Source organism: Pinus tabuliformis, chromosome 5_2 (assembly GCF_031772625.1).
Source record: "Pinus tabuliformis cultivar Carrire ecotype Pingquan chromosome 5_2, CPIR1, whole genome shotgun sequence".
NCBI classification, from domain to species: domain Eukaryota; kingdom Viridiplantae; phylum Streptophyta; class Pinopsida; order Pinales; family Pinaceae; genus Pinus; species Pinus tabuliformis.
This window is the reverse complement of record NC_142306.1, coordinates 607,732,267-607,753,966: the sequence shown is the minus strand read 5'-3', so window position 1 is coordinate 607,753,966 and position 21,700 is coordinate 607,732,267. Positions and strand designations below refer to the sequence as shown.

Sequence of the window (21,700 nt, the reverse complement as noted above, 5' to 3'; positions counted from 1 at the left end):
ACAATAATTCCCGAAGAAACAATATCTATTACCATCTCTTTCACAACGAACATAAATAGTATTAGGATCTCATTTCTCATTCCCATCAAAACCCTTCTCCCTGTCCTCTCTTTCCCTGTCTTTACTTAATCTATGTGAGGACTCTTGTTATGGTTCCCATCACAAAGTAAAATAAGTAAGCCACAAAGATATTAATCATGTAGATACTAGTTGTTATAAATCTGACTTAAAATGAGCTACAATTTCCAAGCACCAAAGACTTCATATGGAACCCACTTCAATCAAATGCAATCTAGTAGATATACAATTTCATGCATTACCTACCATGCAAGATGAATGCCTGTGGTATCCAGAATCTGATCTAGTGTCTTTATTAGTCACAGGATCTATTAACCCATATTCAACTTCTAATCTCTTTATGTGGGAAGAGACTTTTCTTTCAATTTCTTCGACATTCTTAGTGCCACATTCTTCAAGAGACTCAGGATACTCCATGAGTGTTACCTCCAATTAACATAGATTTTGCCTAATATTACACGTTTACAGTATCAAACCAGATGGTATATATATAAAGGAACAAAATAAATTAGCATCCTAGAGGCAAGGAGAATCACCTGCGACCTTCATCCATTCCACTATCATTAAGAGTAGAAGCAATGTTGTCCATTGTGACTTCTTGTTTGTCTTCTTTCCCAGAACCCCCAAATATGTCATCACTACCAGAAGAAGAGTAATTCAAACCAAGTCCCTTAAGCTCTACCTTGTCCTCTGTATCAGTTCCACCATCCTCATGAGTCCACTTTGAAGCCTGTAATATAGGATGTGTTTTCATAGAATTGCATGTTAAAGGTTTTAGATCTGGCTGTGGGATTGATGACTTTGAGGTCCCCACCACACCAACATTTTTTGGTAAAGTTCCACTGCAAGAGGCATCCATTGATTCACGTTCCTCAGCCTGTGACCATAAAGATGATTCTTCCTGAACATTTTTCCTAGATATGGACATATAATCCTTATCATTATCAAGTATGGATTTTCTTTCTTCACATGTGCTCCACCTTCCCCATCCCAATTTTAAATAAGCATTAGTTTCTCTTGTATTGTGAATCCCTCCTATTGTAAAGTGTTAGGAAACCAACTCACAAAAAGATAGAAAAGATAGTTGAATGCCTTAGAAATAAGCCTCTTTGAGGGGGCAACCTCCTTTACATTACACAAATGAACAATTATTGGATGATACAAATGACATGACCTACTTTCTATATATAGGAGTCTAAGGGGTCATAATATAATTAGAGCCAACATAACAATAATAATGTAAGGGCACAATAATAACAATAATGGGCTTCTATGGGGCACAATAATAACAATATGGGGACTACATGGACACAAAAATATAATAAGGGGGTTGTACTAATAACAATAAGGGGTTACCCTAGTAGTATAGGGACCTAGCATGCCCCTCTCCTTCAAAAAGTGTTGTCCTCAATGCTTGAGTAGTTCTTGATGCTTTTGTATAAAATTCTTGTCCTCCTGTGGAATCTTCGGTGGGTAAGTTCTTCAACTTGATGAGATACTCTGAAATTGATTGATTTCATAGCTATCAGGTTCTTGTTTATGTGACTACTCCAGGCTCCAATATGATTTTTCCTTCCTCGTCAAGTTTTGGCAATATTGTTTGAATTGGGATCTTCTACAACTTTTGAATGAGTGGCCACACTTCTTTGTCCTTCTTCCATTCATCCCTTCCTTTGTTTATCCAATCTGGTTGGATAATAGAAATAGTACAAAAAAATGCTTCCACATCCTTATCCTTTCTTGAGAGTGCATCTGCAACAACATTTTTCTTCCCTTTTTTGTGGATGATTTCAAAGTCATAACCCAACATATTTGTGACCCATTTTTTCTGTTCTTCTAAAGATAATATTTTTTCTAAAAAGTATTTAAGACTATCTTGATCCATTGTTACCTTGAAGTGTCTTTCCATTAGGTAAGGTTGCCATTTCTTAAGTGCATGTAGTGTTGCCAACATTTCCTTCTCCTAAATAGCTTGCTTGAGATGTAGCCGTAAAAATACCCAATCACCTACATCAAAACTTTTTTCACTGCGATGTTGATCTACCCGTTGTTTCATTCAATTCTGCATCAAAGTGGTGTTATCCTTTAAAAGTTGGAGAACTCGTTGTCGATGCTTGATGTGATCTTTCACTACTTGAACCTTTTTCTTCTTGATATGTCCTTCTATCTTGACACTTTGAGGAGTGGTAGTTTCTTCCAATGCATTACAAGATATGGTCGGATTGATTTCTTGAGACTCGATGTGATCTTTCAATTCTTGAACATTTTTCTTCTTGATATTGTCCTTCTATATTGATAGTTTGAGGAGTGGTAACTCCGTCCAATGCATTACAAGATATGGTCAGATTCATTTCTTCTTTCTCGATGTGATCTTTCACTTCTTGAACCTTTTTCTTCTTGATATGTCCTTCTATCTTGAGAGTTTTAGGAGTGGTAATTCTTTCCAATGCTTTCTAATATATGGTCAAATTCATTTCTTCTTTCTCTGGGGTTGGTTCCTAGTGTATATACTATTTTTTTAACGTTTCTTGATCCTTTTCTTCCTCCTCTCCACAATCAATGTAAAATAATTTCTTCTCAGCACACTTATGACCTTTAATGTATTTGTTATCACAATTGTAAAAAATCCCTTTTTCTCTTTTTTCTTCCAATTGTTGTGGTGTCACCCTTGTAGGTTGTGGAAGGCTAGGAGAAACAACACTTCCATGTTTATAGTTGTGAGAGGTAGAATTCCTTGTTTCCATAATTTTTCTTTCCACTTTTCTTGCCAACCTGAATTCCTTCTCCAATGAATCAGGTTCCCAAAGATGAACCTCATGTTGAATGTTATCCTTTAAAGTCGCTATGGAGACATCAATCCTCTGCTTCTATGGAATATCATTTTCCCTTATATTCAATTTTTGAAAGCCATTGAACACTTTTGTTTTAGATTTATCAATTGGCTAAAGATGGTGTTTCTCTTTGTATCCTCATAATGTGCTATCATTTCCTCCGTGAAAATTGACCATGTGACAAGTGGTTTACGAGAACAAAGCCCTTTATACCATAAAAATTGATTCGGCTCTAAATAATTAGATGCAATACATACTTTTTGTAATAGTGGTACACAATGTAGATCAAAATATTTCTCCATCTGTAGTATCCAATTTACTGGATCCTTGCCATCAAACTTTCTCATCTTGCATTTTCTTGATTTTAGGAGCTAGATATTGAAACAACTGTAACTCTGTAATTTCGGATCTTCCAGTTCTAAAAACACGATTTGTAGTAGTCCTCTACGTCCTCTTTCCAATGCCACAAGTCTGATTGAAATTGGATTCTCCAAGAAAGCGTTATGCACAATCTCCCAAGATGACCTGATTATACCCCTTTTTAGAATAGAAAACTTGTATGACCTGCCACGTGTCACTATTTTGACCTTCGGATATGAAAAATGTATACGCAGAACTATAGTCCGTCCTCTTTCTATAACTTCTGACGAAATTTCAATCCGATGCTCACAGAGAAAGTTATGACAATTTTCCCAATGTCACATGTTTAAGATGTAATTCGGGAGTCTGCAAAAACCCTAACTTCCTTAGATCATATATCCGAAAATATAGTGAGACAAGATCTGAAATTCAGAATCGAGGTTCAAACCAATTTCTTCTCAAATGGTTTTTTTTTTTTAGCTTCTGAAACTTTGTAGCAAAAACCTTATAGCAAAAATTCCACGATGACCTATTTTAGATCAAATTCTAGACCTTGCAAAAAACTATAACTTCCTCAGATCATATTTCTGAAAATGTAGTGAGACAAGATCTGAAATTCTAACCCAAGGTTCAACAAGATTTTGTCTCAAATGGGTTTTATTTTTAGCTTCTTAAACATCACAAAAAAAAACGTTACAGCGAAACTTCCACGATGACCTATTTGGAGCAGCGAAAACCCTAGATCCAAATCTCTGATACCAAATGTTAGGAAACCAACTCACAAAAATATAGAAAAGATAGATGATCACCTTAGAAATAAGCCTCTTTGGGGGGGAAACCTCCTTTACATTACACAAATGAAAAATTATTGGATGATACAAATGACATGACCTACTTTCTATATATAGGAGTCTAAGGGGTCATAATATAATCAGAGTCGACATAACAATAATAATGTAAGCGCACAATAATAACAATAGTGGGCTTCTATAGGGCACAATAATAACAATATGGGGACTACTTAGACACAACAATATAATAAGGGGGTTTTACTAATAACAATAAAGGGTTACCCTAGTAGTATAGGGACCTAACATAAAGTCATACCCATACCTGACATCCTCATCTTGATCTTGGTTCTTATGCTTCTTTGCTTCTTCTAAGATAAGGAATCAAGAAACCATTACCTCCCTACCACCATGAATAGATAAACCATTTTTCCTACACCGTATTTGAAGATCCATAAGAGGAATACTAAACAATTCTCGAGCTTCTTCTCCCTCTCCAATCACTAGAGTAACATCTTGATTTGGACCAGATCTGTCTGTTATGTCCATAATATTGGCTTCAGAACTATCAAGGTCCTTCAATGGTGGGGCATCTCCACATATTGAATGAAAAGGAGGGACACTTTAATTTCAATACTGAATAAAGGTGGCTCTCAGTCCATTCACTTAAGGATCTAAAAAGAGAAACCACTTTGACCAAACCTGGAGATATTTCATCACTCTCTCCCTTAAAGCTTCTGCAGCAATCCAACTAGTGATGTTTCGGTATGTCATTAAATATTTCCATAATATTAGGAAATGTTGCTTCAAAATTTGTCCTATATGCAGAAGCACTTTTCACAGGAACATTAATATTGTGAAGAATATCAAAAACTAACATGAGCCTTGCAACTTTAGTTGGAATAGGCATCTCCTTTAGAGTCAAAGACTTTGTAAGTACCTCAACTACCTCACCAACTGTGTCAGAATTATCTAGAGAAAACCCCATTTCTTCTTTTATCTAATTTCTCTCCAAGGTTAAAGCATGAATCATGTCCTAAAATTCATCTCTTTGGCCCTCTGTTAAGGCACATTCTTGATCCACTCTCCTAGTCCTTCTAGCAGTGTAAGTTGCAGTTGAGGCTTTCTCATGCTCATGCATGTGTTTAGATCTAATCAAACGGGTAGGGAAACTTAGACATATTTTGAATTGATAAACATGATTTTTGTGGAAATATGTCTATAAGAGTTATTTCTTGTAGTGAAATCTACATATTGTTTTCACAAGCGTGAAACAAATCATGTTACAAATATTTGAGGGAGGGATTTCTTTAAAAAATCATGTTTTAGCCTACATTTAGGAGGGGTCAGTTCCTATGGAGTCATAGAGCACCTAAATATTGATTGTATGCAGGCCAACAAAAATAAATGTATAACAAACTGGAGCAATCAAAGCTACAGTTACAATATTGTGATTTGGGTTGGAAAAGCCTCTGGACTATATAAGTTTTCAAGTAATTTCTAGAAAGGACAAACTATAGTATTTTAGCTGTAGACCCATGATATTCTTAATTTTTTTCATAAAATTAGAAAACGTGGAGAATATGAATCTCAATGCAAGTTAAAGGTGCTTGACCTTCATACAGGCTTTGTTTTCAACATTAATATCCTCAACATGTTCTATTATTTAGAGCGAGATTTTGTGAATTGGTAAGCATGTTTTCCGACATTTTTATTTTTATATCCCACACAATTGGAATCCTGCTACATTTTGCCTCCTATAATTCCCTAGGCTACAAGTGTTAAAGAGGGTACAAAACACTAATGATATGTTCTTTTACCATAAGTTCTTCTCATATTTTGGATGGATTCTGTGGAAATTTTACGCATGCCAATTATGTGGCAGGAAATAATGTTCCATTATTCTTTTTTATCATCTCTTGTTTCTAAGTTAGCACGATGCTATTGTACTAGTTCATAATGCCTATGTCATGTAAAGATCGAGTTTAGTGGGTTTTACATTTGATTTCCACTATATTCAACAACTGAATATATATTTTTTCTATGCAGGTTGGATGATGGGATGACACACTTTGATCTCCACTAGTGATCTCTTTTTGATATTGATCTGAAAATGGGGTACTTAGGCTTCTTGTCCAACTTACAAGAACCTCTCCCACTTCCAAAGCTTGAAATGAAATATAAGTCTTATTGATTAACCAATGCAGAATTAAAAATGCTTGAAAACAATGGTGTATGCTAGTATTTATTTTTAACTAATTACATGCTTTAATTTTTGTTGTTGTGCTGTAAGTTGATGTGCTTAAACTGATATATAAATGCATATAATAGTAAATAAAACAACAGAGAAAATGCAGCAATAAAACACACATAGAAACAACAATTTAATTATGAGTTCACCCACAACTCTTGGGCTACATCTCCATGAGCTCTAGTCAACTCAGCTAGGGTCTCTGGGATTATGGTATAAGTCCTTTTTACAAGCTCTTGCTTCAACTCTTGCTATTCTACATAGAAACAGTGGGTTTAGACACCATTTTATCCCTTGGCTCTTGAAGCTCTGGATCTTGGCTCTGGGTCTTGGCTCTTGGTTTTGGCTCTTTCGCTCTGACTCTAGCTCTTTGGCTCTGGCTCTGGCTTTGGCTCTGGCTCTTCGGCTGTAGCTTTTTTTTTCCCTCTATCAGTTTATAGCTCTCTTGGCTTTTCACTTGGCTTCCAAGTGACTCCCTTGGATGCGTTTTTGCTTCTACGCTACCTCCTTCACCTCAGCTTCTTGCTTTGGCTTCACTTTCAGCAACAAAACCCAACAACAACCTCAACAGCCAATAGTCTCCGTTGTTTCTATTGTTCTGTGGCTTTTTAAGCCAAATCAGTGTTGTTGGTTCATTTCCGCTTCTCGACTTTCTATCTTCCAGCCACAATCCACTCAAATCCCTTCCTTGAGCATTAGCAATCATTACTAAACGCCCTTAGGGATGGATGCCACCTATTCTATAATGGAAGGGGCAATCGGTACTTGAAATCCCCAAATTTTGGCATTCTCGGCTTACATAGGTAAATATCTGAAACACGAGAAAAATCCGTAGAGAAAACTATTCCCCCAGACTTCCAATGTCCTCAAATCCGGTATACTCTCCTATCGGGTCTACCTGTGATTAGCTATCACATGTTTCAAATGGCCCTGTTCGAAGGTTTCCCCTCATATTTTAAAAATACATTAAAAATATTGAAAATACACACAAGACTACCGTTGGGCGGATCTCAAAACATATGGAATACCGTTTATAATTTTATCGGGTCCAAAAAATCGCATCACATATATGTATATACATATCTCCACCCCTCTGTGTAGCTCTGATTGCAATATCACAGTGCGATTGATCGCAATTGCATATCGCTCATGCCCTAGGCTAGTGTAGCGCTCTATTGTGGTTGCCGATTGTGATATCATTTCATTGCAATCGCCAATTACGATGTCATGATCGCAATAATTATATATTACGCTCCGATATCTATCGACTACCACAGCCGATTGCGATTGCCGATTGGATCTGGATCATTGATCGGCCATATCTGACGGTTCCTATTCATTATTGGTTTAAGCCTCCGATAGGCCTTATTTCACTGTTTCTTCAGATTTTTGCCTCTTTCCCAAACAACAAAGGGGAACTTCTTCATCTAAAGTCCATTTTCGCCCATTCAAGTTGCGTTGGATTTAGAATGAGGAGATCTCTACAATGAGACTATTTCCGAGAGCGGCCTGCAATTTTCATTTTCCTCTGATTTACAAAGGATTTGTGCCATTTGGCACCTTTTACCTCTTATATGAAGTCTTTTAGACTTAGAGGTTTATCTAGGATCCATTTTCAGATCATGCCTTCCCACTAAAAGAACTTTTGGTCTCCAAAAGTCTGATATACTAACAGTAAATGAGAGTGACTCACCCTCTTCTTTTAGCCTCCCTACACTTGCCTTTGCATAGCGCCTCTGAACCAAAGTTTCTGATCACTTCCCTCCTTGGATGGGCTGGTCTTCCCGGGAAGAACTGTCTTCCTCCTTGCCTTCTTGCAGAACTTCTGCTAAAATGGTCACGGAAGGTAGTTTTGAGCTTCTCTACCTTGATCATTGATCAAAGGTGGCTCAACAAATGTGAAGTACATCTGCTCCACAAGACTTTCACTTATACCTGTTTGAGAAGCTTCCAACAAAAACTATTAACAACAACAGGCATATAGACAATAACTGGGCGGACTAAATCCTGCTTCAACAAAAGAAACAGATTTCACATCTTGTGAACACCTCCATGTCTTGTATCTGCATACAAATGATGCACTAGATAACAAGCCCACGAAACTTGCCTTTAAACAAATGACCCTTCAAGTCAAGCATGTAGAAAAAGACCATTAGGACTCTTTTTCAAAAGATGAACCACTTCATCATTATCTCCATTTGGAGACCAAGTTAACTTCTCCCAAGTCAACATGGCATCACATTCATGTCAAAGCAATCAACCCTATAAGTTAATTACACATACATGTTTAAAAACAAGGAAATCATCAACATCCTTGTGTTCATGCATCTCATGCTCATGCATGCATTTCATCCTTCAACTTTTACTTAAGCACATTGTACTTTCGAACTTGAAATGAAATATAGTGTAGATGCATCAATAGACATGCAATCTCAATTGGATAAGAACTCTAACCATTCCTTACCAATCCTTTTCAAAGGTACTACCTTTGTCTGCACATCAGCATCATCATGTGAATCATTCTGAGACACATCATTCATGGAATCTTCACTTCCATTTCTGCCATCTTATCTTTCCACTTTCTTTAGCTTTTGTGGAAGCATTGCCGGATTCAGAGTCCAACATTTTGCAGCAAGATGTCCTTGCTTATGGCAATAAGTGCACTGCATGTGCATCCTCTTAACAGCATGCTTTGCCTTGTCAAATGGACCTTTGGCTTCTTGCTTCTTTTCCTTCTTCCACTTCCTGTATGTGGCCATTCTCTTCCAACATCTAGAAACATTATGGTTATCCAACCCACAAAAGGAACATGCAATTCTTTTCCCATACATATGTGGAAATTTATCATGCTTTGCACAATCAAAAGGAAAATGTTTAGAACCAGATTTATGCCTTTCTCTTTCACCTTTATTGCCTTCATGAGGAGGTGAATCAAATGAAGAAGTGGCCCCCTTTGGAACACCATCAATCTCTTCAAGGCTGTTGGAGTCTCCCCAACTCTGTGGTTCAAGTGTGTGCTTTTGAACACCTGCATCCTACAAATTATGTTTCAAGCTATTACATTATTCCTGAATACAATCTTCACACTCTGCAATGCAACCCCTTCTTGGAGCTGTTTCAATGACCTTCATGGCAGCTTTGAAACTTTCTCCACAAGCTTGTCCATAGCCAAGGCCCAGATACTTAGGCCTTTCCTCAATCATTATTGGCTCAACAATACCTTGTGCATGTCTACCCAAGCCTTTTCCTTCATAGCCCATCTTGGACATTAGCTTGGAACCCATGCCTCTAGTATGACTTTCAAAAGAACTAATATAAGAATTCTTAGAAGAATTTGAAGACAAACTGGAATGGTTTACCTCTTCTTCAAGCTGATACTTGACCAAGGCTTATTTGGCAACAAAGAGCTATGACTCCAACTCATGAATCCTTTTCAGGTTCATATTTGCAATATGAAGCTGCCTCTCCATTTCCTGCAATTTGTCAACAAGCAACTGTTTCTCTTCCTTCATGGAATTCAGCTGCTTTCTAAGCATGCTGCTCTTCCTTCCATCCTCATACATTTCTCTCACCATATCCATCATGGTGGAAAATTCTTGCTTCATGTCTTCATCAAAGAATCTTGTGAAGAGAGTAGAATTTGAGGACCCACTTGTAGAAGTTGTCATTATGCCAATGAACAAAAAAAAAAATTCAATAAGATAAATAAAGAACTTATTCAACAACCTTTTGCAACACCTCTTATGCTTTGGATTGCCTTGAGATCCTTTGGAATACAAGAATGCCTTCATCCCTTCTTCCTATTTGTCCTTCCTGGACTGAGCTAGCAACAGCTTTCCCTTTTACCTTTGCAAGCTCAGAAAATAGTCAGTCTGCAAAACAAGCATACAATCGGCCTCTTGTTATTTAAACACCTTTTAGACAAGCAGTCTTTGCTTTATCAATCAAGCATTCTAATATAACCTTCCTTGAAGGTGCGGTTAGTCAATCTTAAGCTCTGATACCACCTGATCTGAAAATGGGGCACTTAGGCTTCTTGTCCAACTTACAAGAACCTCTCCCACTTCCAAAGCTTGAAATGAAATATAAGTCTTATTGATTAACCAATGCAGAATTAAAAATGCTTGAAAATAATGGTGTATGATGGTATTTGTTTTTAATTGATTACATGCTTTAATTTCTGTTGTTGTGCTATAAGTTAATGTGCTTAAACTGATATATAAATGCATATAACAGTAAATAAAACAGTAGAGACAATGCAACAATAAAACACACACAGAAACAACAATTTAATTAGGATTTCACCCACAACTCTTGGGCTACATCTCCATGAGCTCTAGTCAACTCAACTAGGTTCTATGGGATTATGGTATAAGTCCTATTTACAAGCTCTTGGCTCAACTCTTACTATTCTACATAGAAACAGTGGGTTCAAACACCATTTTATCCCTTGGCTCTTGAAGCTCTAGCTCTTGACTTTGGCTCTTGGCTCTTGGTTCTGGCTCTTTGGCTCAAACTCTAGCTCTTCAGCTCTAGCTCTGGCTTTGGCTCTTTGGCTCTGGCTTTTTTATGCCCTCTATCAATTTACAGCTCTCTTGGCTTTTCACTAGGCTTCCAAATGACTCCTTTGGATGTGTTTTTGCTTCTACGCTACCTCCTTCACCTCAGCTTCCTGCTTTGGCTTCACTTTCAGCAACAAAACCCAACAACAACCTCATCCGCCAACAATTTCCCTTGTTTCTATTGTTTTGTGGGTTTTTATGCCAAATTGGCATTGTTGGTTCATTTCCGCTTCTCGGCTTTCTATCTTCCAGCCACAGTCCACTCGAATCCCTTCCCTGAGCATTAGTAATCATTGCTAAATGCCCTCAGGGATGGATGCCACCTATTCTGTAATGGAAGGGGCAATCGGGTTTGAAATCCCCAAATTTTGGCATTCTCGGCTTACAGAGGTAAATATCCCAAACACAGGAAAAATACGGAGAGAACATTGCTCCCCTGGACTTCAAATGTCCTCAAATCCGGTCTATTTTCCTATTAGGTCCGCTTGTGAGTCACTATCGCATGTTGCAAATGGCCTTGTTCCAAGGTTTCCCCTCGTATTTTAAAAATATTGAAAATACACACAAGATTACCATTGGGCAGATCTCAAAACATATGGAATACCATTTATAATTTTATCAGGTCCGAAAAATCGCATCGCATACATGTATATATATATATCTCTGCCCCTCTATGTAGCTCCGATTGCGATATCGCAATGCGATTGATCACAATCACATATCACTCATGCCCCGGGCCAGTGTAGCGCTTTATTGTGGTCATCAATTGTGATATCGCTTCGTTGCAATTGCCGATTGTAATGTCACAATCACAATAATTATATATTATGCTGCGATATCTACTGACTGCCACCGCCGATTGCGATTGCCAATCAAATTTGGACCGTTGATCGGCCAGATCCGACAGTTCCTATTCATTATTGGTTTAAGCCTTAGATAGGCCTTATTTCACTGTTTCTTCATATTTTTGCCTCTTTCCCAATGAACAAAGGGGAACTTCTTCTTATGATAACTTCTTCATCTGAAGTCTGTTTTTGCCCATTCAAGTTGCATTGGATTCAGAATGAGGAGATCTCTGCATTGAGACTATTCCTGAGAGAAGCATGTGATTTTCATTTTCCTCTGATTTACAAAGGATTTGTGCATTTGGCACCTTTTACCTCTTATATGAAGTCTTTTAGACTTAGAGGTTTATTAAGGATCCATTTTTGGATCATATATACTATCACAAGTGCACAAATACAAACTCATTTTTATTTTTGCCTGGATAAGAAAATAATGACATCCTTGTATTTTGTAGTGACAAGGATAACTATGTATTGGAGCTAGACCTTGAGCCATTCAATTCATCCTTTCCTTAGACAACATGACCATTTGCTATTGGTAATGGAGTTCAATTTTTGAACTGACATTTTCCTTCAATACTATTTCATGATAAAGAAAACACACATCCATTGTTGGATTTCCTTCAAGCACACAAATACCACAACCATCTCATTTTTCTTTCCTTGGTTAATATATTGCATAATTGTGTTTGATAGTTAATTCATTATTATTTTATGCACAATAAATCTCTATCAAATAGAAGAGAAGGATGACTTGACTTTCTTAGAGATATATAATATGAATTGATTAAAAATTCACAGGGCTATTTTGATTCTCATCTTTCTATTTCACTTCTTTAGAGAAAACTATATATTCAAATACAAACTCAACTCAAATCAAACTAAAATAGAGAATCCTAATTATGAAGATGTTTCTCTCTCCATACCTTGCAATGACATTATTTTTCTGAATTATACTTGAATTTCACTGATAATAACCTGGATTTATATATTTATTTTAGCACCAAATTGACATCATGGTAAACATACAAATATCCCGTTAAATATGACCTAAAGATGATTGAAAGAATATTACCTTTAGTATAAGCACATGGCAGAGTAATTTCTGAGGTGTGAAGTTTTATTAGAGGCATTGTTTGTTTGTTTGTTTGTTTTGGTTAGAAAAGGGTTTGCTCTTGCTTTTATGTGACTTTCAATTTATCATATGTGGCATGCTGAGAAATGGGAAAGAAAAATGTGACATTTATCTTGCAGAAATTGATCCTGAACGGAAGGATATAGAGTTTAACCAAGCTACAATCTACTATGGTAAAGACAGAGGGACACATTAAAAATCTACCTAAGAATACACCATATAAAAGTTTTAAAAATAAGTAATATATGGTTTTTTTCTTTTGTAGATGTATTCTTTTTTCTATCCAAGATATCACGACAAGAAAAATATTGATATTGTAGAAATTGTTGGAGGACCTCATTGAGGTTCACTTTTTTGATATCCTACTTGATTGATACCTTCTCATATAGGAAGGCTTTAGATAGGAATTAATATGTTCCTGAAACAAATTAGATTCAACTTTTATATATATAAAAGATAAAAACAAATTTCAATGCCTTCATTTGATTGTTACTTCATTTTGGTGTGGGCAGGTTACATGCAATGTGATTGGAAAAAGGATGGGGAGACAATGCATATCACATCTTGGATATGATTCATTTTCTATTGGAGATCCTTCTGGAACTTGAGCCATCTACTTTCAAAATGTTTCTAGTAGGTATTTCTATGGTTTTTAATGTTGTTATTATTTCACCTCATGGTTATTTTAGGCAAGTAAATGTTTTAGGAGTGCTTGTTAAGACATTGATGGACAGGTAAACAATTTTTTTATAATTTCAATGTCCATTCGATGATATCATATCTTTATTGTTTCATTATATTTTGGACGTTTATTTTGATTTTTCTTTGTATTTTAACTATAAAATTGAAAATAATTGGTATAATGTTCATTTAAACAAAAACCAAATCTTGAAGATGGAATTAGTATTACATCATATTGATTGAAATCATTTTCACTGTTTTGTGTTGAAATATTTTCATGGCTATTAGAAACATTTACTTTCATGTTGTGGTTTGAGCACATGTTGTTTATATAGCTGACCAAGTTCATTTGTTAAAGAACAAAATGTTGTTGCGAATAAAATGACAAGGATTAGACATCAAACCCCATATTATTTTTTTTCACAAGTATTTACAGCTTGAGATTTTTAGCATGTAACTTAGTTGGCATGATTGTGCCTAAGCTTTCCCTGAAGACTAAATACTAAGTTACTAAGGTGTTCTTTTCTATGGTGACGTTTATTTGTTTATACAGGTCATCTGGCCAAATAGTGGACACTATCGCTCAATTGAAGAGAACTTGTTTCGAGTTCCTTACTTTTATGGGGAAGAATGGATTTGACATTGTTGATGTTGAAGTATATGTCATATAAATTCTTTATAGTCTACTTTAGTTTATATTATAGTACTCATTGTCTTTCATGTCTTACACTTTGCACTATATCTTTTTTTGTTTTCAGAAAAGGAACTGAGTATTGATGGTAAGCAGCAAGATTTAAAGAAAGAGGAAAACACTAAAAATGGAGTGACAAATGTAAAAACCAAGAGAAGAGAATGAGTCTAGTGATACCCTTAAATCCAATATCCCGCACAAGACAGACATATGGAGACTGATTTTCAAGTCTTCAGAGTTGGTGAATTCACCTACAATGGCTTGGCAACACAATGATATTGTTTTGTAGTGATGAAACAACATTTCATGTGTAAATTGTAGTCCAATAAATGTTAAGTTGGAAACTCATATTGTAATACTTGACATTTCATATAATATGAATTATGAGGTTGAAATTATTTATAGTTTCACTTGATATTGTTTAGTATTTTAATTAATATATGTAACTTTTCATTTTCATATTAGATGAACCAGTGCACATTATATGACATTTTTTCAATTTAGTCGAAAAATCATACTAATTAATTTATGTTGATTAATAATGAACACATAAAACTAGTCTAAAACTACTGAATTAGTAGTTTATATTGATTAATGATAAACACAAATAAAATGGGAATATAATAAACAAGGATCCGACGATATAGGGGGAAGCACGATCAAGGCTCTAGGGTTCAACAAAGAGTGTGGCAGAGGGTAACAGGCACCCATGGAAGCACAGGGAGGAGGGAGCTCCACTCCCTCCTACAGTAACGTGGTTGCAAGTAGGGGAAGAGCAGGGAATAAGAACAAGCCTCCACAACCTTTGGAGGTCAAGACAAAAAACACAAAAACTAAGAAGGCGGAAGGCAACAAAACCCATGTAGAACAAGGGACCCACGAAGAGAACTGACAGGAGGAGAAAGTGGAAGACAGAGGTCAGGATACAGGGAACAGAACCAAGATGGGGCCCTATAAACCCAAGACCATAACTAAACCGCAGGTTATTTTAAATGATCCAGCTCTGCAAGAGCATAGGGATCACATGGCAAACTATGCCATCATATGCAAATTTATGGGTATCTAGCCGTCAGAGAAAGCATTGTACACTTGGATAAAATACAACTGGAAACCAAAGGGGGAGTTAAATATACATCTTGGATCCAAGGGTTTTTTTACAGTGGTATTCACGAACATGGAGGACAGCGACCTATTTTTGAAGGTGGACCATACTTCTTTGTCGTTGCTGGACTCTATATGTGGCCATGGACGATGAACTTTGTGCCAGAACGAGAAACCTTCACTTCAGTACTGGTATGGATTAGACTCTACTCCTTACCTTTAGATTACTGGATGCCAAAATCTTTAAAAGCTATAGGCAATAAATTAGGTCATTTCTTAAAGATTTTGGAGGAAACTCTATGAGGAAAACATACCTCCTATGCTCAGATCTGTGTGGAGATGGACCTATCAGGAGCCCTTCCAGATGAGGTCATTCTAGAAGTCTATGACGAGGAATGGGTTCAAATAGTTGACTATGAACGTATCCCATTTAGATATCACAAATGTCATGAACATAGGCACCTATCTAGAGACTATCCTCTTAATAGAAGGAAGGAAGATCTAAACACCAGTAAAAGGAAAGATTAGACAAGTTTCACCAAAGTAGCAGGAAAAGGAAAAGGAGGGGGAAGGAAGACACAAAAGAACCCTATTGAGAAGGATAAAAAAACAAGAGAGCACAATAGTTTTGAGATCTTAGGAGAAGAAAATGTAGATGGAGGTGATCAAAAGAGGACAGAGAATCAGACAGCAAGGGGGAAAGGAAAAGAGACCAGCATGGAGTTCACTCAGGAACAGAATGAACACACAACAGACCCTTTGAGTAACATGGAAATAGAAAAAGACCATGATACGACTCAAAGTGAAAGTGGCATAGAGGACCAAGACTTACAAGAGATCGTAGAAAGGGAGAACCTAGAGCTGGAAAATTTTCTTGAACAAGGAGGAAACCTAGGAATAAACTCCATACCTCAGGAGGACGTTGATAAGGTACAATAGCTATTCCTTAAGAAGTCACGTCAAACAGTTCTAGGAGTCAAAACAGGACATGATAACTAGGAAAATAAAGGGACTTCCACAATAGGATTAATAACAGGAAAATTAACAAAAAACCCAGGAAAGAGGAGGGGAAGAAAAAGACAGAAAGAACTACTACAAGAGTGTGGAAAACTCATGATTGACTCAAGAAGGATGAAATACCTTTCCATTTACTCCTTTAAATCCCCACCTCAATGAAAATCACAACCTGGAACATTAGAGGACTAGGGAGTAGAAGAAAACAGAGGAATCTAGGTAATAGAATCAAAGAGGAAAAACCTGACATAGTATTCATACAGGAAACAAAATGCTCAGTGGAGAAGATCAGAGAAAAACATAGCAAATGGTTAAATAGATATGAATACCTTGAAGTTAAAGAAAATAAATCTGTTGGTGGCATTCTCACTCTATGGGATCCACAAAAATTTGGTGTGATTGATGCGGAGGCTTCCAAACATCACCTCTCTTTGATTTTCCAACTGGTGGGTGATAGGAAATGTTACATGATCACCAATGTCTACGGTCCTCAGCCAATGGAGGACAAACTTTGACTCCTCACCACTCTGGAGGATATGAAGAAAAGATACCTAGCTCTACCCTGGATTCTAGGAGGTGATTTTAACATGACAAAATCACTCACGGAGAAGAAAGGAGGTACTAGAACTCTTGGTAGGGATTCAGTTGCCTTCCAGAACTTCATCACCAATATGAAATTGGTTGACATGGAAACCAGCAATGGAATCTTCACTTGGAATAACAAAAGGGGCAGCCCTACCCAAGTAGCCTCAAAATTAGACAGATTCATTATCTCAGAGGAACTTCTTCTCATGGGAAGTATCCTGAATGCACTTATCCTACCTTTTGGAGGTTTAGACCACCGGCCTATCCAATTGGAAGCTTCTCTATTTGATAAATCAAGGAACTCCCCATTCTGGTTTGAGAATGCTTGGCTCACACACTCAAATTTCCTCACAAACATTGAAAAATGGTGGAAGGAAGAGCTACCCCTTCAAGGTACAAAGATGTTCCTTCTACACAACAGGCTCAAGCACATTAAAGGCAAGCTCAAAGAGTGGAATAAAAAGGAATTTGGAAATATCTTCAAAGCTAAAGGAGATGTGGAAAAGAAACTAAAGGAAATAAACCAAATTCTTATCATAGAAGGCTATACAGATGAAAGGAAAGAGATGGCAGAGGCACTCCAACATGATTGGGAAAACAGATGTCTACAAGAGGAAATATTCTGGAGATAAAAATCCAGAGTACAATGGATTAAGGAAGGGGAGAGAAACACCAAATTCTTCCATAGATCCACCATAGCTCACAGAAACAACAATAGAATTGTGAAACTCATAGATCAACATGGAATAGAAAGAAACACTCATGAAGAGATGGAAGAGGTTCTAGTCTAGCATTTTCAGAGAATTGCAGAGGAAACCACGGAAGATAGATATCAGTTTATAAAAATATTTACTCAATACATTCCTAAATTGGTTTCTAGAGATGACAATTACAATCTCAACAGACCAGTAACAGAGGAAGAGATTGAGGAAGTCATTACAGAGATGCACAATGGGAAAGCACCAGGCCCGGATGGATTCAATGTGGACTTTTTCAAAGCTTGTTGGAGGATAGTAAAACAAGATATTCTGGAGGTTGTGGAAGACTCTCAAAGATTTAAGACAGTCTTGAAGGCGCTCAATGAATCTTTCATAGCCTTAATCCCCAAATAGGAAAGGGCCACCTCTCCAGACAGATTTAGACCTATAGCTTTATGCAATGTGGTGTATAAAATAATATCCAAAGTAATTGCCAACCGTCTCAAACCACTCCTCCCTACCCTAGTGTCAGAGGAGCAAACGGGCTATGTGGAAGGAAGACAAATTCTTAATAACATAATTCAAGCACATGAAGTGGTTCATTCACTCAATACTAATAAACAGGCAGGGATGATAATTCAGCTGGACATAGAAAAGGCCTATGATAAACTTAGTTGGTCGTACATAAGAGCAGTTCTAAAAGCCTATGGCTTTGATCACAATTGGATCAAGTGGGTCATTACCACTGCCAGCTGTTCAATTCTTCTCAATGGCTCTCCCTCCAAAACCTTCAAGCCTACGAGAGGACTCAGGCAAGGGGATCCTCTCTCTCCTTTCCTTTTCATTCTAATGATGGAAGGGTTAGGAAGAGAAATCAGAGCTGCTAAGGAGGAAGGAAGAATTCAAGGTCTGAGACTCACTCAAGGTGGGGACACGGTGACACATCAGCAATTTGTAGATGACACTATGCTTCAAGGCACACCCACAGTCAAGGAAGCCAGAGCATTTAAGCAGATTCTGAGTGAGTTTTCCATGGCAGTAGGCACAGAGGTAAGTCTCACTAAATCAAAGATTTTCTTTTTCAACACAGATATTTTGATTCAAAGAAATCTTTCCAGGATTTTGGGCTTTCAAAGAGAGTCATTGCCCGCAAAGTACCTGGGAGTTCCCCTCACTGACAAACCGTTACACAAGGAAATCTGGGAGCTTGTTCTAAATAAGCTAAAATATAATATTAGCAAATGGAAAAATAGAGCCCTAAATCTAGTAGGGAGGCTAATTCTAACTAAGGCTATCCTCCAAAGTATCCCTATCTATATGCTATCAACCATTCCTGCACCAACTGGTGTAATTACTAATATAAGAAACATTCAAAGAGACTTTCTCTAGGGGAAAGGTGAAGAAAAGAAGAAATGGACCCTAGTGGCATGGGACAGGGTATGCAAACCAAAATCCCATGGTGGCTTGGGTCTTCATGACCCAAGAATTCTTAACAGAGTGCTAGGAGCCAAAATCTGGTGGAGATGGCTAAAGGAAATTCAAGCCCCATGGGAAAAACTATGGAAGCAAAAGTATGCAACAGATTGGTAGGAGAAGAACCTCATAAGAATGAAAAGACAAGTAAAAGGTTCTTCAATATGGAATAGAGCTTGGGAGAACAGGGCCCTAGTCCAAAATCATAGTTTCTGGGAGATTGGAAATGGAAATTTTTCCTAGTTCTGGGAGGACAATTGGTAGCAGGAGGAAAATCTCCACAGTGAAGATTTAGGAGACTTTCACACAGATACCATCAATAAAGGTTTAAGGAAGGTAAGGGACTATTGGGATCACTCAAGGAATAATGAGAAATGGAGAATATGGAAACTTCTAGATTACAGAGAAAGGGGCAGGATGCAAACTCAAGCTATAGCCCTTAATGGTCTTTTGGAAAAGAGGCAAATCTTAACCTCAACCTTGGAAGATCAATTAAGATGGGGAAAGAATAAGATAGGTCTCTTCACCCTTAAGGAGGCCAAAAGGATAGACACAGGACTTAACTATCCAAACACTGATAAAAAGTGGAAAGAACTCTGGGATAATCCTCATTGGATGAAAGTCAAACTATTCAAGTGGCTGGTTCTACAGGGCAAGATTCTGACATGGGATAACCTTAGGAAAAGAGGCTTTGTTGGCCCCTCAAGATGTCACCTATGTGGACAATAGGAAGAAACCACCAATCATCTCTTGAACAGATGCTCATTCACCACAATAATTTGGCACTGGGTTGGTGATGTCTTTGAGCAAACAGACAGAAATGTAAATGACATCAATGCCACATTGATAAACTGGAGGAAATTTTTTTCAGAGAATGAGATAATAACCTCCTCTTGGGTGCTGAACCCAGGGTTCTTAATCTAGAATGTTTGGAAGGAGTGCAATAATAGGATTTTCAAGGATAAGGCGAGCCCAATGAGCAGCATTCTAAAGCCTTGAACAACTCAAAGAGTTTGTGCATATACTGGGAGGTGCTGATACTGGAAAGCTCATAGGACAAAGAGAGGCTAGAATCCTAGAAAAGTTAGAGCTTAAGTTCCATCTCCCTTAGTGTTCTATGTAGATCAACAAGAATACCTCTGCTGGAAATGTTTCCTGGCATCCCCCTGTTATCAGGAAATCTAGTGTCTATGCAGAGCTGCTAGTCCCACTAAGACGGGTAGCTATCTTAGAAAAAAATAGATTAAAGTCACCTGTTTTTCCTCTATGAGAGAGAGATGAGAAAGAAGCAGAGAGTACCAACCTCAGTCTTCCACTTGGCTCCTTGCTTGTTTCCTTTCTCCTTTGACAGAATCTTGCCACTGCTTCCTTACTTGTCCCGCTTCAAAGAGCACCTGTAGATTCACAACAGCATAATACCATCAAAGCATAGAGATATATCACTGTAAACAATATAGGATTAGATATATATTGACCATACAAATTCATATATCAACACAATATTCAGAGATACACAAGAATATGGAGGAAAACTCAAATAGCTTTATTAGTAACAGTAGTAGAAGAGAGGATTACAACTACTTGGTCTGACCTAGTGCCATCCTCCTAGCTTGAAAACCCTTTGCACCTCATACAAAGCAAGATCACCCAACATTGTCTTCAAAGAGAAACCAATAGCACTTCCTTGCAAATTACAAAATTCCAGCCTCTGGATCTCTTAATGAGGGATCCATATATAAATGTTTACAAGGGAGTGAGTCAGATTTTGGGATTTTGATTAGTGTCATTTCACTGATAGTTCTTGGTTCCACATGGAGATTTTAGATCTCTTACTCATCCCTGGGCGAACTCAGAGAGGCAAGTGTCCAATGAGCAGTTTCTAGAAGATTCTCTGGGTTTCCACCTAGAAAACTGCTTGTGCCATTTGTCTGCTCTCACTCATCGTACCCTATAGGAGGGCTTTCCAGTATGCATCACACTTTTTGCATGTGGCAGGTGAGATGCATCATACCTTTAGCACTGGGCAGTCTGTATTGTCCTGCTTTGACCAGTTCTGAGTAGTTTTTCATGGAGAACTTCTGGGAGATGATGTAATCAGCTGACCTTGCTCCTTTAGGGTATGAAACAAAACTTTTAGGGACTTAGAAGCCTTTGGTTTATGGAAATGTATGATTGGGGTTGCAGTGCCCAAATATGTCTATAACAGTTGCCCCCTAAAGTATGAGGTCGTAAATCCTTTTGATGTCGGGTGAAATGCTTTATAATGAGGATCCGAGGTTTTTCACACTGGAAGGTGACCTGTAATAAGATAGAATACAATACATTATCTTTATAATATTTTTCATGATCTAGCTGAGGCGGGCATTCCCATGCTCAACTTTGATAAATTCATTTTCTTGTACATAGGACAGACAACCGTCTGTGTGTAGACTGATGATTCTCATAGAGCCATCATCCCTTAGTTTGGATGATTATATGTGCAGCAATGATGCACATTTGATGTCTTTATTCTCCTGAATATATCGCAGACCAGATGGATGAAACTAGGTCTGGGGTCTGCAAGAATTGTTCAATCTTCGCCCGAAAGTAGAAGTTGATACATGTGAA

The 21,700-nt window shown here is 37.4% G+C and overlaps 1 pseudogene; it reads right to left on the bottom strand.

The window, feature by feature from the left end:
- Positions 1–610: 610 nt before the first annotated feature.
- LOC149160479 (protein RRC1 pseudogene) overlaps positions 611–21,700 on the bottom strand; it is an 81,164-nt pseudogene continuing 60,074 nt past the window's right edge.